The 14267-nt window shown below is 41.4% G+C and overlaps 1 protein-coding gene across 1 annotated transcript in view; it reads right to left on the bottom strand.

The window, feature by feature from the left end:
• Positions 1–14267, bottom strand: part of chrm2a (cholinergic receptor, muscarinic 2a) — a 162312-nt gene that overhangs the window by 129483 nt on the left and 18562 nt on the right. Inside the window, exon 3 of the mRNA XM_072455167.1 lies at positions 4578–4724. The gene's annotated coding sequence lies outside the window, so the exon portion shown is untranslated. The remainder of the gene's footprint in view (positions 1–4577; positions 4725–14267) is intronic.

Raw genomic sequence — 14267 nt, 5'->3', positions numbered from 1 at the left:
TGTACATGTGTGAGTACATCCAGCACCACTTGGTTTGCACATCAAGCACAGTGAATGAAAAAATAAGAATTCGTCAGTCCTTTTATCTTGGAATTGCCTGTCCGTGTCTTATATTCTTTGTACTTTTGTTTTTTTTCTCGGACTACCTGTCATTTACGCGTCACATCCAATGGCTCGTCCCCTCACCTGCATCTTTGTGGGGACTTGTGTTAGGTGTTTCATCATCTGTGTTTGTATCCTCAGTTGTCCTTCCCTCGCTCTGTGTCTATTCGCCTACATTTTCTGTTTGGGAGAGTCTACAGAGCCGCGCCACGTGGACGAAACTGCCATGTTATTTTGTGCCGCGGCTCCTGAAACTGCTGCGCTATTTGACCACGCCGTTTTAAGGTTAGGGTTGAGGTTAAGGTTGAGGTTAAGGTTAAGGTTAAGGTTAAGGTTAAGGTTAGGGTTAGGGTTAGGGTTAGGGTTAGGGTTAAGTTTAAGTTTAAGTTTAAGTTTAAGTTTAAGTTTAAGTTTAAGTTTAAGTTTAAGTTTAAGTTTAAGTTTAAGTTTAAGTTTAAGTTTAAGTTTAAGTTTAAGTTTAAGTTTAAGTTTAAGGTTAAGGTTAAGGTTAAGGTTAGGGTTAACCATGAGGCTATTTGGCCGTGCCGCGCAGTGTTGTGCCTGAATGCGTTCATTGAACGAAAGTTCATGAACGCGTTCATAATTTTGGTGAACATGAACTGAACGAACGGTATTACTGCTGAAGAACGATAATATGAACGCGTTCATTCTGGTGTCTGTGAACGACACGTTCTTTCTTTTTATTTTTGTTCAATGAACTGTCAGATTTCTAAAGACTTCCAGGTGAAAAACACTGTTATGTTGCCCGACCAGAGCCTGGCAAGTGTGAGAGCTCCAGAGTTGTAGAGGCCGAAAGCGCAGACAGAGATTTTGCGTGTCGCACCGCACTGCGCATGCGCATCAAAACAAAAAGCAGCATGGACGCGACAGCCACAGAGCAGCAGAAGTCGCCCTACGACCAGTTACGTGAGTTTTATGATAAGATTGGTGAGGATAGGGACAATCTGCATTACTGTGCGAACTTTGCCCCTGGTTGGGTAAGGATTCAAAATTGGATATGAAGATGAAATCTGACACATTGTTTCAGCATTAAACTAATAAAATAATTGCTGCCTGTGGTTGTATTTGGGCTGTGGAAATAATTTAGAAACATTACGGCATAATATTGAAAAAAATAACTGAACTAGTTCATTTTTTGGCGCTGTGAACTTAGTTCAAAATTTCGAATTATGAACTATGAACTGAACTAGTTCATTTTCAAAATGTGTGAAAGTGAACTTTCCCAGCACTGGGACTGGGCCATTTGACCGCGCCGCGGCTCTGCAGCCACGGCCTTTCTTTTTATTAAAATGCAGGTGAATAGACACATATTGGCCTGTGTTCCCATGTTCTCCGATTTGATGCTGCTATTTGGCTAGCGTACTATCTTAAGTTGAATGTACAACACTCTGCAAGTGTTCTGCTGTAAAAAAGAATTGAGCCGCCAATTTGTGGAAGTTTGGCCACATGAGGAATCCTGTTCTATAGGATTGGGCCGGGGTAGAAAACAACTGTGGTCACCACAGCCACAATGTCAGTCATTTTGGTAGTACCATGCTCAACATAAAAAGCCTCTAGTGTTTCACTTGGTTGTTGAACAAGAGACTCTCAATGAAGTCACATTCCCCTGCCTCTGGGCCATTGTTACCCTGTAATTATATTGTACTGTGCTGCTACATTTGTTATTTCACGTTGACAACCAAACCTTGAAGAAAGTTTCCGTTTGATGGATGATCATAACGGGCTCAGAGGCTATATCAATTTTATGCCTTGCATGAATTATGCACAAAGAAATCCTCCATATAACACCTGATTTCTCAAGTGCCAGTCTGTCTGCCTCAGAGAACATTAGAGCCTTTCCATCAAGTTTACACACAGCTTTTTATGACTTTCTATAGCAGTAACTTGTCTTCTTATATCAACAAAAGTGTCCAACTATACATTGCTATAAAATGTTTGATATACTTTTAAGCTTCACACATGCTTTATATAGAAATCAATGCGTATAGTCGGCAGACCCATACTTTGTCCATTGGCTGTAGTGGGGATAACGTGTCAAAATAGCTCTCCTCAATCTTGTCACTTTAAGTGCAATCAATATCTGCTTCCTCAACAATCGAGCACACCTCTGACTACCAGCCCCCGCCACAGCCTTCGCTCACACGAGCCACAACAATTCAATCAATAAGCGACTAGGCTACAAACCGAGCAGAGACTACAGCAGAATGCGAGTAGGAAAATGAAATGTTCACAATGGACAAACTGAAAACACCATTCAGCAGGGGCATTGAGTGGACACGGAGTTTGATAGATTTCTTCATGACAATATTACCATTAGTGCTGTTTTCCCTCTTTTTTCTGAAGGCTCATCTATGTTTAGGTTTCCATGGCAATGTATTTGTAATTTACCAAAAAACATGGAAATACAACTTGATGTATAATAGATCATTTTCCACATGACCTTTCGTGCCATTTAGAGTACTTATCTACTGGCTGCACATTTTTTAGATATCTTCCCTGTTATCACATTAACAATCTGTTGTTGTCTGGTTCGTCTGCAACATTATAAAACTTTGGTCTAAGAAGTAAAGATTTTTGTTGTGGATTTTGATCAAGACATAATTCAAAGACAAAATTCTGCAAAAATTCCCTCTAGTAATTACTTTGAACAGCAGTGACTACACTTCTCAGTTCTTCTCAGAATCATATCTGTTTAAATGCAGTCTTTTCTAGGCTGCTTCTCATTGTGGAAACTTCACATACATGCATTGTCGTCACATGCATCACTGTGGAACAATGCATAGACAGATGCCATCAATCTACATTGTATTAACACTTTCTAATCAATGTAGTTGTATATTTTGCCAAAGTCTGCTTAAAAATGTTACAGTCCTGGATAGCAGCTTGATACATGCAGCTGGGTGGTGCTTGGCCCGTGCAGGGAGCGATAGCATTAATTGCCAAGAGGATTATCAGACATAGACCACCATTACCTCATGCATATGACACGTCTAAGTACCACTCGCAGGCTCCCATTGCAGTTAATGGATAGTGTTTGGCCCTGCAATACATATGTATTAGCTGTAAACTTATGAGCAGGTATGTGGGCAAGAGCACTCCCGTGAGTCTCTATCAGTGTAAGCGTGTCTGGCCCTGATATAACAAGGTGGATGGGATAAAAAATGGTCAAGCCGTAGCTTCCTAAATGGGAAAGGTTCTCAAAAACTAGAGCTGGCTTTTTGTACAATATGTGGAAGTGAATGTTACATCTCACTAAATGGCTAAACCTATATTTCTTGACATTGCTTGGAGACCTTAGACATAATAATACAAATCCAAATGTTGTAAAACGTTAATGAGACGCTTCGCTTCACGTACCTACTTTTCAAACCAGGCATTGTATGTAACATGTTCTAAAGGTAATATTGTTATTTGTATGACATGTAGGTTTGTCAGTGACTAATTTATTCCAGCACTTTCTATATATTTTAGAATGTCTATCCAAATAAAAACAGCAACACTATTAGTTGAAATAGTATGTTAGTATGTGATATGTTTGGTCGACCTTGTGGTGGTAACTATATTGGTAGTAGTACAAAGTTGGGGCACAGTGTAGAGCAGCATACACTGAGTCACACATCCACAACAACATGCAGCGATAGTTTGTACCTCTCCATCAGAGATATGCCTGTGGGCAGCAGGATTATGATGAAGAGGAAGACCTATGGACCATCATCAAACTCTGTGTGTAGGTGCCATATCAGCTGATAAAGTGTGCCTGCATTCTCAGTGTGAGTAGTGACCTAGATGATTTAAAGTGCTTGTACGCAGAGGTACATAACATCACTCTTGTCTCTATTTGGTGCCAGGCCAGTGTGACACCTGATACGATAGCTTTTGGAGACAGTCTCTGGAAAATGTCCTTGTCAAATATAACAGTCAGATGAGGTGCTTTGCCCAATCATGCTTCATCAAAACAAACATATACAAAACTGACAGTGCAATTGAGGCTGTGTCTGAGAGTGGACTGCTATTGTAAACTTTATAGACTGGCCACAACACCAAGAGCAGAGGCTTTTTGGACTGAAACGGGGAAAACTAAACATTCAAGTGGCACTGAGCTGCAGAATATACAATGGATCGTCAGCACTGGACTTTGCTAATGTTGTTTACTGCATGTATGCTTATGTTGCTTTGTTGCATGAGGACTTACCTTCTTCAAAGCCTGTTAATCAGTTACAGACTTTTTAATTACTGGTGATTACAATCTGGGTTTGGTTTGGATTCATTTTTGTTATTTTTACCATCCCCAAAAGCACTCATGTTTAAACACCAAATTATAAAACGCAAAACAACTTATTTTACTCAACTCATCCAGTGTTAACATAGAAAACAACAACATAATGAAAGCATAAACATTAGGTTCTTTTAATGTTTAATCGTACCATAAAAGCTGAAAGTGTGTTGGCACTCACAGAAATTGTGGAGTAGTCCTCAAGCGTTGTGGTTGCAGAGCTCTGACATATCCTCGGAGTCTGTGTTTACTGTAGCACCAGGGAGGCTCTCTAGACTGAAGGGAGATAGGCGTCTGGCTCCGGTCTCATGCACCAACGCCATGTCTGCTGAAAAATGGATGTGTATAACAGTGAATAAACAGTGAATTTAGAAGCTGTTTATTAGGTCTTTAAACAAATGACCACTTTTGACTATGTCTCAGTATTCTTACGGGTTTGAACATGCCACTGGACACGATGTTTTGCAGCTTTGCTTTTCCTTACAGGCGACATTTCATGTTTTTAGGTATAATATTTTTTTTCTGCTACTTAGTATTGAACTTTAACATAAATAGATGATCATTTAACTTGTTTTTCATTGTGAACTGCAACATTGATATAAAGCGGCTTAGTAATAGAAACAGGTCCTTTGACTTCCTGTTGCTGCAGAAGTGATGAGCCGTTTTTTAGAGATATTTCAATGTACTAAGCAGCAGATTGTCATGAACGTTTTTTAAGTGGTAACGGGACATTTTTATATGTATGTATGTACATGTATCACGTGGAGTCTCCATTTTAACTAATAATGAGGATTAACCATTATAAAAAGCTCATAAAGCTCTATTTTGATAATATATCATAACCCTGATTGAAACTAACGTTAAAAATGTTAGTTTCTCTTTAGATTGCTAAAATTATTCTATACTTTGCTGAAATTCCTTCCTCTCGTAATGAAGAGTATTTAAATGTCAAGCTGCAAAGTCTTTATTAATGTAACATTTGCATGTAATAATAGGTTACAATAGCTTGACACTTCCAAGTGGAAAAGCTTGAAGTTCAATAAGGACCATTATTCATACAAATGGCCCAAGGTTCTGTAAGCCCCAAGTGAATTATGACATAAAGAAGAAGAAAAAATACCTGCTCTCAATGTAAATTACTTAGAATTATAACATAGCTATTGGAGAACCATAGTCTTGAGAGACCAGATATGTTTAATTCATGTTTAAACCATTGGTCCTTGTAGAACTAGACTTATAAAATGATTTATAAATGGCTGCATATATTACAAGCGTGTTTAGCATGTACTGCATGAAGATCATAAACAGAACAATGTCATACTGGGTTTTGAAGTGAAAGCGCAGAGTTGAGCTGTAAAGTTGAGGAGGTGACAGGAGAGCAGATAAAAGGATAAACCCTGTGGTTGTACTGTTTGATACACACAAGTCTGTTTAGAAGATGCACTGTCAAGATAACAATCATGTAACCTCATCCATTTTATTCTGTAATGTGAGGAAAAGTTGTCAATGATCCAGAGAAAGGTGTATTTAGTAGAATTAGAAGATTGTAAGATTGGATTTAAGGCACAGATCACAAGTGTCTGTTATGCAATAAAAATGTAAAAAAAAAACAGTTTTAACCAGGCTTTGTAGAACTGTTCGTGCATATTAATTATCTATGTGGTTTTGGATTAATTTTTAAAATGTGTATTTAGGATTTCTACGCCCCACCATGAACCCGTCTCCTGATTCCTTATTGTGTAGGCGGATAATTCAAATATCTTCCGGCCGTTCTATTTTAAGTTAATGGAAATTATTCATGAGATTATCACGATGATGAGGCTTGAACATATCTTGGTATGCCTGGATGTTGATGGCAATCTTCTCTTGCTGATGGCCAGTTAATTCCCCCATGAGTGTGCACTCTGATTGGCTGTGAGCTGGTGAAGTGAAAGTTTCTGTGTTGCTTTTAAACTGAAGTTAGTGTTTAAGAGTGCACCAGAACTGAGCCTTATCCAAACTCTAAACTCCACCTTTTTTCTGCCTAAGCCTCATGGAAATGGTTCACCATTGTCTGCATATCTTTCATTGATTTTTGTTGTGGTTTTTTTGTGTTAGTTGGAGTGTTACACCGAGATGCTGCTGGTGGAAAAAAAAAAATCTTCCATTTGAAACTTCTGTAGTTTATCCACATAAATGTAAAAAACAAATATAATACAAGATGTCATGTTTTCATATGGAAATAAGGATTTTTATGTGCAAAAATGCCAAAATTGCAAGTTTTTGGGCAGTGGGGGTTTTTACCCAAGGGACTGCAGGAGGAGGAGACATCACAAAATGTACCATCAGGATGCTTCAGGAGGGTGCATTGAATGTAGCCTATAGTATATTATGGGCCTGTCCCAGCTTCTCATCACTGGGCCGACCCAAGGCAGAGCCGACATGCAGGAGCTGGAGAGCGGGAGCTGTAAATGTGCCAACAAGCTGCTGCTGGTTAATCAACCTGGCTGACCTAAGAAGACTAAAAACTTAAAGATCCTTAACCTTATGGGATGTTTTGAGGTACAAAGCAACACTCTAGTGCTCATTTCCCCCACTTTTTATTAATGAAGATAGATATTGTAGTCATATTCAACAATTCAACGATTTTACAAGCATGGAATAATAATTGTATCATTATCAACATCAATCAATGATATCTGCCATTGACAGGCAATTATATAAAAATAGATATATAATTTATAATACAATATAATAAGTCTGGTGAGGATTTATAATTTATAAACCAGCATATTTTTATCAGAGCCACGTCACAGATCGAGGAAATGTCAGTTGAGTGTTTTTGACGCTTGAGGGGAAAGAACTTTCTAACCAGGATTCATCAGACTAGCTCAAATGAAGCTAAATGCTACTCCAGGTATGTATTTTAATGAGGGAACAATGTTATAACATGGTTAAAAGCTCAAAAAGTCAAAATGTCTTGTTCACTATTATCTCATAACAAGAGTAGCTCTTCCACACCTTTGATAAGGGCTCTTTTCCTGCTTATTGCCAGCGGTGATGGGAGGGCCTTCAGCATCATTGCAGAAGCAATAGGCCCTCCGCCCTGCTGGGACTCGGGCCTAAAAATGACAACAGGTTCTATAAATAGCAGTGGAAAACCATCACATGACAGATACGCAATTAATAAAACGCAAGTAATAAAACAAGACAACCAAAAATATACAAGGTAAAATTATAAGTAGTAAATTATCAATAATTTGACAACATAGGATCTCAATCCTATTTTGAGACTTTTTTTTGAGAAATAGGGCATTATTTGGCCTTGTTTGCAATTAGAATTATGTTTTTTCCACCAACAGGTTCTGTGCACAGCCCCGTGCAGATACTTGAACGTGGAACAGCTTCTGCTTTAATTCTATACTTATTGAGTTTTCCCCGGAGTCATGCTAAGATAATCAATATTTAAATATTACATAATGGACAACAAGTCATGGGTGGATAATCATAGGCAGCATGTTAAAGTCTAACTTACAACATAACGACTTCACCGGAGAATAAGTCTGTGTTTATTAAAGCAGGTGTTTGTTTTCCCAATGGCTCATAAACATAGCGTTAAGGCGGAAGAGGTTCAACAGACATTTGAGTCAAACGGAAGTGACGGATGAATATGTGTCCATTTTAAACTTTTTTGAAAGACTGACAAGCAGACTCCATAAAGCTATAAGTATGTATTCACTGGCTAAGGAAGTATAGGGCAAACTGCCACTGGACAGTCCATTGTTAACATCAAATATGCTATTAAAACCCATCATAACTTCAATTACCTAACGAATGGTCGAATCAAGTGTAAATCTGTCACAACAGTAAAGGCCAGGTAGCCAGGTAATTGTGGCTGCCATAGAAACTGCGCACAAGTTAAAAGTGCCTTTCTCATTAATATGGATATGGTGAAAAAGCTATTTAATGTCAGACTCTGGCATCTTTGTGCGAGAGCGGTTTCAATTGTTTTAAAACAACAATCACACATTACGAAGAGGAGTGCTTTGGATAGACCCTTCTCAGGGACCCAAGCAATAACACCATCCTCCAATGTTTCCATTTTTAAATAGTCTGAAGGGAACGGCTGTAATGCAATTTCCTAGTACTTGGTGTTCCCTGCATGCAACTGCAGGGGCTGTCCTTAAAGAGTGGGATGCTGGGATTGCTTTATCAGCATCGTGAGTGCGGGTGGGAGGGGTTGTCTGTGTGTGTTTGTGGTCATAGATCTCGATGGACATCTCCACAAGCTCTTCATTATGTGCTCTGAGGCTGCAGCCCGGAGGGGGTGGGGGGCACATGTCTGGATAAAAAGCCCTGATTATGTAACTGTCTGAGCGGATGCCCGTCAGCCTATTTACTGTACATGCCAACGCATCAATCTTACACCGACGCAGTGTTTCTTCTCGGTGTATGGTGCCTCGGCTTTAGATGCTCATGATTGATCTTCATGCGCAAATGCCGGTAAATGTTTTCCCTACTCACTGATTGATTAGGAGGGTCTGATAATAAGGCAATGAACATGCACGGACAAGCACTGATGACATCCATCAAGCCATGACATTGACTCATAACATTTCTCATATGCTCTATGCACTTGTAAGACTAGAGTCGATCATGTGAGCTGAACGTAAAGGCTTGAATGATCAAGTTTCCCCAAACGTGTTCGTGACATTCTAAAGTTTTTGTGATTGTTGTTTCATGGCCAGTCGTCCAAATATGAGGCCATATGTGAGCTACTTCAGGATAGACAAGAGCCCTCGCTACACAAAGTACTTCATAACATTTTTATTATTTATTGTCTAGATATAGCATATATGTCTATAGCAAATGTCTAATGTAGGTCCACACAATGGGCTCATTCAAGAAAGATTTCTTAGAAAATGTTCGTATCTTCCACTTTAAGAAAATGCTGTGTGAACTCTGCATCAGATTCTTGACGAGCTCTTAAGACGACAAATTCCCTCTTTAATGAGTGAATCAACAAAGCAAGTTCCTATGTTTGTGAATTATGTAATAGCAACAAAATAGCAACAAACCTTTTCTAATTCTGTTGCAGCACCACCTCACTCGCTTACATGTTTATTTACATCAAATGAATATGTGATTGTTAAAAAACACCCTCTAAATTTCCAAATATGGGCTCCACTGGACAACACTGAGATGGAGAGAGGAGGAAAAAAAGAATGTGAACGAGAAAGTCGCACTTGTATAGATAATCACTGTTGTTAAGTGTCCAAACACACATGAGCACACTCAGAGAAAAGATATTTAAGTCACACACGTGAAATAAACCAGGGCTTCTATAGTTTGTATTGCGTTTTCTGCATGCCACCGTCTCACGGGAGACACTGGAGCTGGGACAGAGGCACTGGGGCTGGGACAGAGGCACTGGGGCTGGGACAGAGGCACTGGGGCTGAGACAGAGGGACTGGGGCTGGGACAGAGGCACTGGGGCTGGGACAGAGGCACTGGGGCTGAGACAGAGGCACTGGGGCTGGGACAGAGGGACTGGGGCTGGGACAGAGGCACTGGGGCTGGGACAAAGGCACTGGGGCTGGGACAGAGGCATTTGGGCTGGGCCAGGGGCACTTGGGCTGGGCCAGAGGCACTGGGGTTGGGACAGAGGCACTGGGGCTGGGACAGAGGCCCTTGGGCTGGGACAGAGGCCCTTGGGCTGGGACAGAGGCACTGGGGTTGGGACAGAGGCCCTTGGGCTGGGACAGAGGCACTGGGGCTGGGACAGAGGGACTGGGGCTGGGACAGAGGCACTTGGGCTGGGACAGAGGCGCTTGGGCTGGGGCAGAGGCACTTGGGCTGGGACAGAGGTACTTGGGCTGGGACAGAGGCACTGGGGCTGGGACAGAGGCACTGGAGCTGGGACAGAGGCACTGGGGCTGGGACAGAGGCATTTGGGCTGGGACAGAGGCACTTGGGCTGGGCCAGAGGCACTTGGGCTGGGACAGAGGCACTGGGGTTGGGACAGAGGCCCTTGGGCTGGGACAGAGGCACTGGGGTTGGGACAGAGGCCCTTGGGCTGGGACAGAGGCACTGGGGCTGGAACAGAGGGACTGGGGCTGGGACAGAGGCACTTGGGCTGGGACAGAGGCACTGGGGCTGGGACAGAGGCACTGGGGCTGGGACAGAGGCGCTTGGGCTGGGACAGAGGCACTTGGGCTGGGACAGAGGCACTTGGGTTGGGACAGAGGCACTGGGGCTGGGACAGAGGCACTTGGGTTGGGACAGAGGCACTTGGGCTGGGACAGAGGGACTGGAGTTGGAGAAGAGGCACTGGGGCTGGGACAGAGGCACTGGGCCTGAGACAGAGGCACTGGGGCTGGGACAGAGGGACTGGGGCTGGGACAGAGGCACTTGGGCTGGGACAGAGGCGCTTGGGCTGGGGCAGAGGCACTTGGGCTGGGACAGAGGCACTGGGGCTGGGACAGAGGCACTGGGGCTGGGACAGAGGCACTGGGGCTGGGGCTGTGCGCTATATCACTCCTGATCACACTTTTAGAAACCAATATTATTTTAACATAAAGTAAACATATATAACAAACAACTATTTCCAACCATCTGTAAATGTATATCGAGACAAGTCTATTTATATTATTTATTTATTTTTTAATATATTTATTTTTACCTTATTTTATTAGTAAATTCTGAATCCATGCATGCCATATGACTCTATAGTCGTTGCTATTATTATTTTATTATTCATTGTTTTATGTTGCACCTAACGCTGAGACAAGTTCCTATGTTTGCGAACTGTGTTCAATGACAATGGCAGTAAACCTTTTCTGATTCTGATTCTGATCAGATAGGAATTAGAATTTCGGTTGCAACATAGCAGAGATAATGTTGTAAAACAGCAGAATGTCTGGGCGTACGAGTTCTCCTGTCTATTCGCCAGGAATCAGGATTTATTCTTCCAGAAGAAGATTTTCAGTTAAGAAAATATTTTGTGAATGCCAAAAAGAAGGCACAAATTTGGGCATAAGAACGCTTCATGAATAAGGCCCATTGATCTTACAACTAAAAAACTCTCACCTCACCCTCCGCGGGTGCTGCCCTTTCAAGCTCGGGTCCTCTACCAGGGGACTGGGAGCTTGAGGTTCTGCGCAGTATCTTTGCTGTTACTGCACTGCACTTTTCTGGACCGAGATGTCTGATGTTTTTCGTCGGATCTGCTCAAGTTATTCCTCCAGTTTGGGAGTCACTGCCCCAAGTGCTCCGATCACTACGGGCACCACCGATTCCTTCACGCTCCAGGCCTTCTCCAGCTCCTCTCTGAGGCCTTGGTATTTCTCTAGTTTCTCGTGTTCCTTTTTCCGAATGTTTCCATCCCATGGCACTGCAATGTCCACCACCACGGCTTTCCTCTGACACTTCTCAACCACCACTATGTCCGGTTGGTTCTCCATTACCATTTGGTCTGTCTGTATCTGGAAGTCCCAGAGGACCTTGGCTCGGTCGTTCTCCACCACCTTTGAAGGTGTTCCCCACTTTGTCCTTGGGGTCTTACTCTGCACAGATGTTTCTGTACTCTGCCACCAGGTTATGGTGCTCCATGTATGATGTCCCTGCCAGCATCTCGCACCCTGCAGTTATGTGCAGGATGGTCTCAGGGGCCCCCTTTGCACAGCCTACACCTTGGGTCTGGTGTTCAGGGCCTGCTCCTGTGCTGCCATGATCAGGGCTTCTGTGCTGTCCTTCAGGCCGGCTCTTTCTAACCATTGGTAGAATTTCTTGATATCAGCCACTTCATTTAATGTTCCGATGGTACATCCCGTGTAGGGGCTTGTCCTCCCATGATGGTCCCTCCAGCAGCAGGCACAACTATATATATATATATATATATATATATATATATATATATATATATATATATATATATATATATATATATATATATATGTATATATATACAAAGCACCTTTAGTGTAGTACATTATGGACATTTAACACATTTAACAAGTAAAAACATGTCCTTCTTAGTTGAGTAGTTACTTGTGACTCTCATCTGTCCCTCTCTATTTATAGGTTTCAGGCAAATCATTCCTTCCTGGTTTGGGGGATTTTTTGAGGAGCTTTCCCCATTTAACAGCAGAACCACTGCCACGTCAAATCCTTCAAATCAAATCAGAACAAGCTCAAGCTGGAGCACCACATCAATTTGAAAATATATTTTTTGGCAAGCGTTACAAATGTGTTTTTTACAAAGTTCCCACAAATACTTACGACTCAATGTTCTTTGTTGTTTATCACACAAGTATCACAATGAATTAATTGCCACATCTTGTCACTGCACAGTTCCTTCAGTGCTCCTATGCTGTGTGATGAATGGGAACACTCAGTGTGCCTTGAGTTCGACTGCTGTTTCATACATGGATAAGATGCACAGCCGCTTTATCTGATCTTCACATCAAATTTCCTCGTGAGCCCTATTTGCCTTTTGCAGAGTAGTTTCCTCCCTTTCCTTCACCAGCAGGCCGTCTTTTCATCTTTCCTATGTGCTGTGGATCTGCTCTGTCATCACTGCCTCATAGCATTGTCTAATCTGTTGATTTAGCTGGTTGTAGAGACAAAACACATACTCTTGAGGCTGCCAAATTAAAAAATGCATGTTGCTAAAATATGTAAATATAAGCGCTCCGGTGGCAAAAACCTCTTGACAACCCATTGACAAGATTAAGCCTTTGTGCAATATCACATGTTGTAAATTGTAAATTGTCACATGACTAGAGATTTGTATGTAACAGTTACACCCGGAAGAGAAGGTCCAGAAAGTTCCCAAATAAGAGAGTATTAATATGTCTTAAATTTAACCTAGGAGTGTTCTTTTTAGTACATCTCCTCTTTAAGTATTCTAGTTATCCACTTTTAGGATGCTAAACGTGTAGGCGGTCACGGTGGGAAAGAACGTTGTACCATAGAGAAGTATAAAGGGGACCACACATAAATACGTCAATGTGTTATGGTTATTTAAACTAATTGAATTAGTTTATATTCACTTTGAGGGAAATGAGGGAAATGGTTATGTTGGTAAAAGGTGATGGCCCAGAAAACAACAATTGTCCCGCTAAATAAAAAACAAAATAAGGTTATTTAATACATCACAATGTGACACTGATGACATTTACCACTGCTTCCACCCCCTCTTCATCACCCTCAGATATGGAAAAGCTGTGGTCTGGAGAACATAAGTTCTAGCAACAAGTCCTATATCCAAGGTCTTCTAAACAGAAATATGAAGAACATCCTAGGTTCTCTCTATTATCCTGTTTATCACGCTCCATCTGCCACTCTTATACTTGTGAGAACAGCATCTTCTTTCTCATTCTCAATAATCACACTGTACTGTTGTGGATTCCAAATTTGTTTCACTCAAAACATTATTGTTACAATGTCATAATCTTGCTGTATGTTGAATTTATATATTTTTTGCCATGAACTAGTTTGGCATTTCAATTAATATTAATTTTGAACAGGGTATTTTTTCTAGGATGGATCATAGTATAACATAATAATAATTCCGTCAAAGTTGTGACGAATAATCCTTTCTTTATTGCAAACAATGTCTTACATGCCATTCCAGAATCAGCATGTTGTACCAGGCTATATAAATTGTAATGTCCTGAGCAGGGTGGGCATATAGGATCTACTGCATATGCAATGAAGCTCAATAAAAATGGTACGCTCGCTCTCTTGTCTGCAATTTACTGCATGCACAGCCCATGGGGGAGAGCAACAAGCAGTTTAGAAATGGACACGCAGGCTCACACGAAATGTTGAATAAATAGAGATAAGAAATAATCCGCGCCTCAGACACATTCATGCACAATACAAGTGC

This window comes from Eucyclogobius newberryi, unplaced genomic scaffold (assembly GCF_026437365.1).
Source record: "Eucyclogobius newberryi isolate DKJ021-1_F unplaced genomic scaffold, fEucNew1.0.hap1 SCAF_2, whole genome shotgun sequence".
NCBI lineage: Eukaryota > Metazoa > Chordata > Actinopteri > Gobiiformes > Gobiidae > Eucyclogobius > Eucyclogobius newberryi.
The sequence above is the reverse complement of the archived record's forward strand: the minus strand, read 5'-3'. Positions and strand labels throughout refer to the sequence as shown.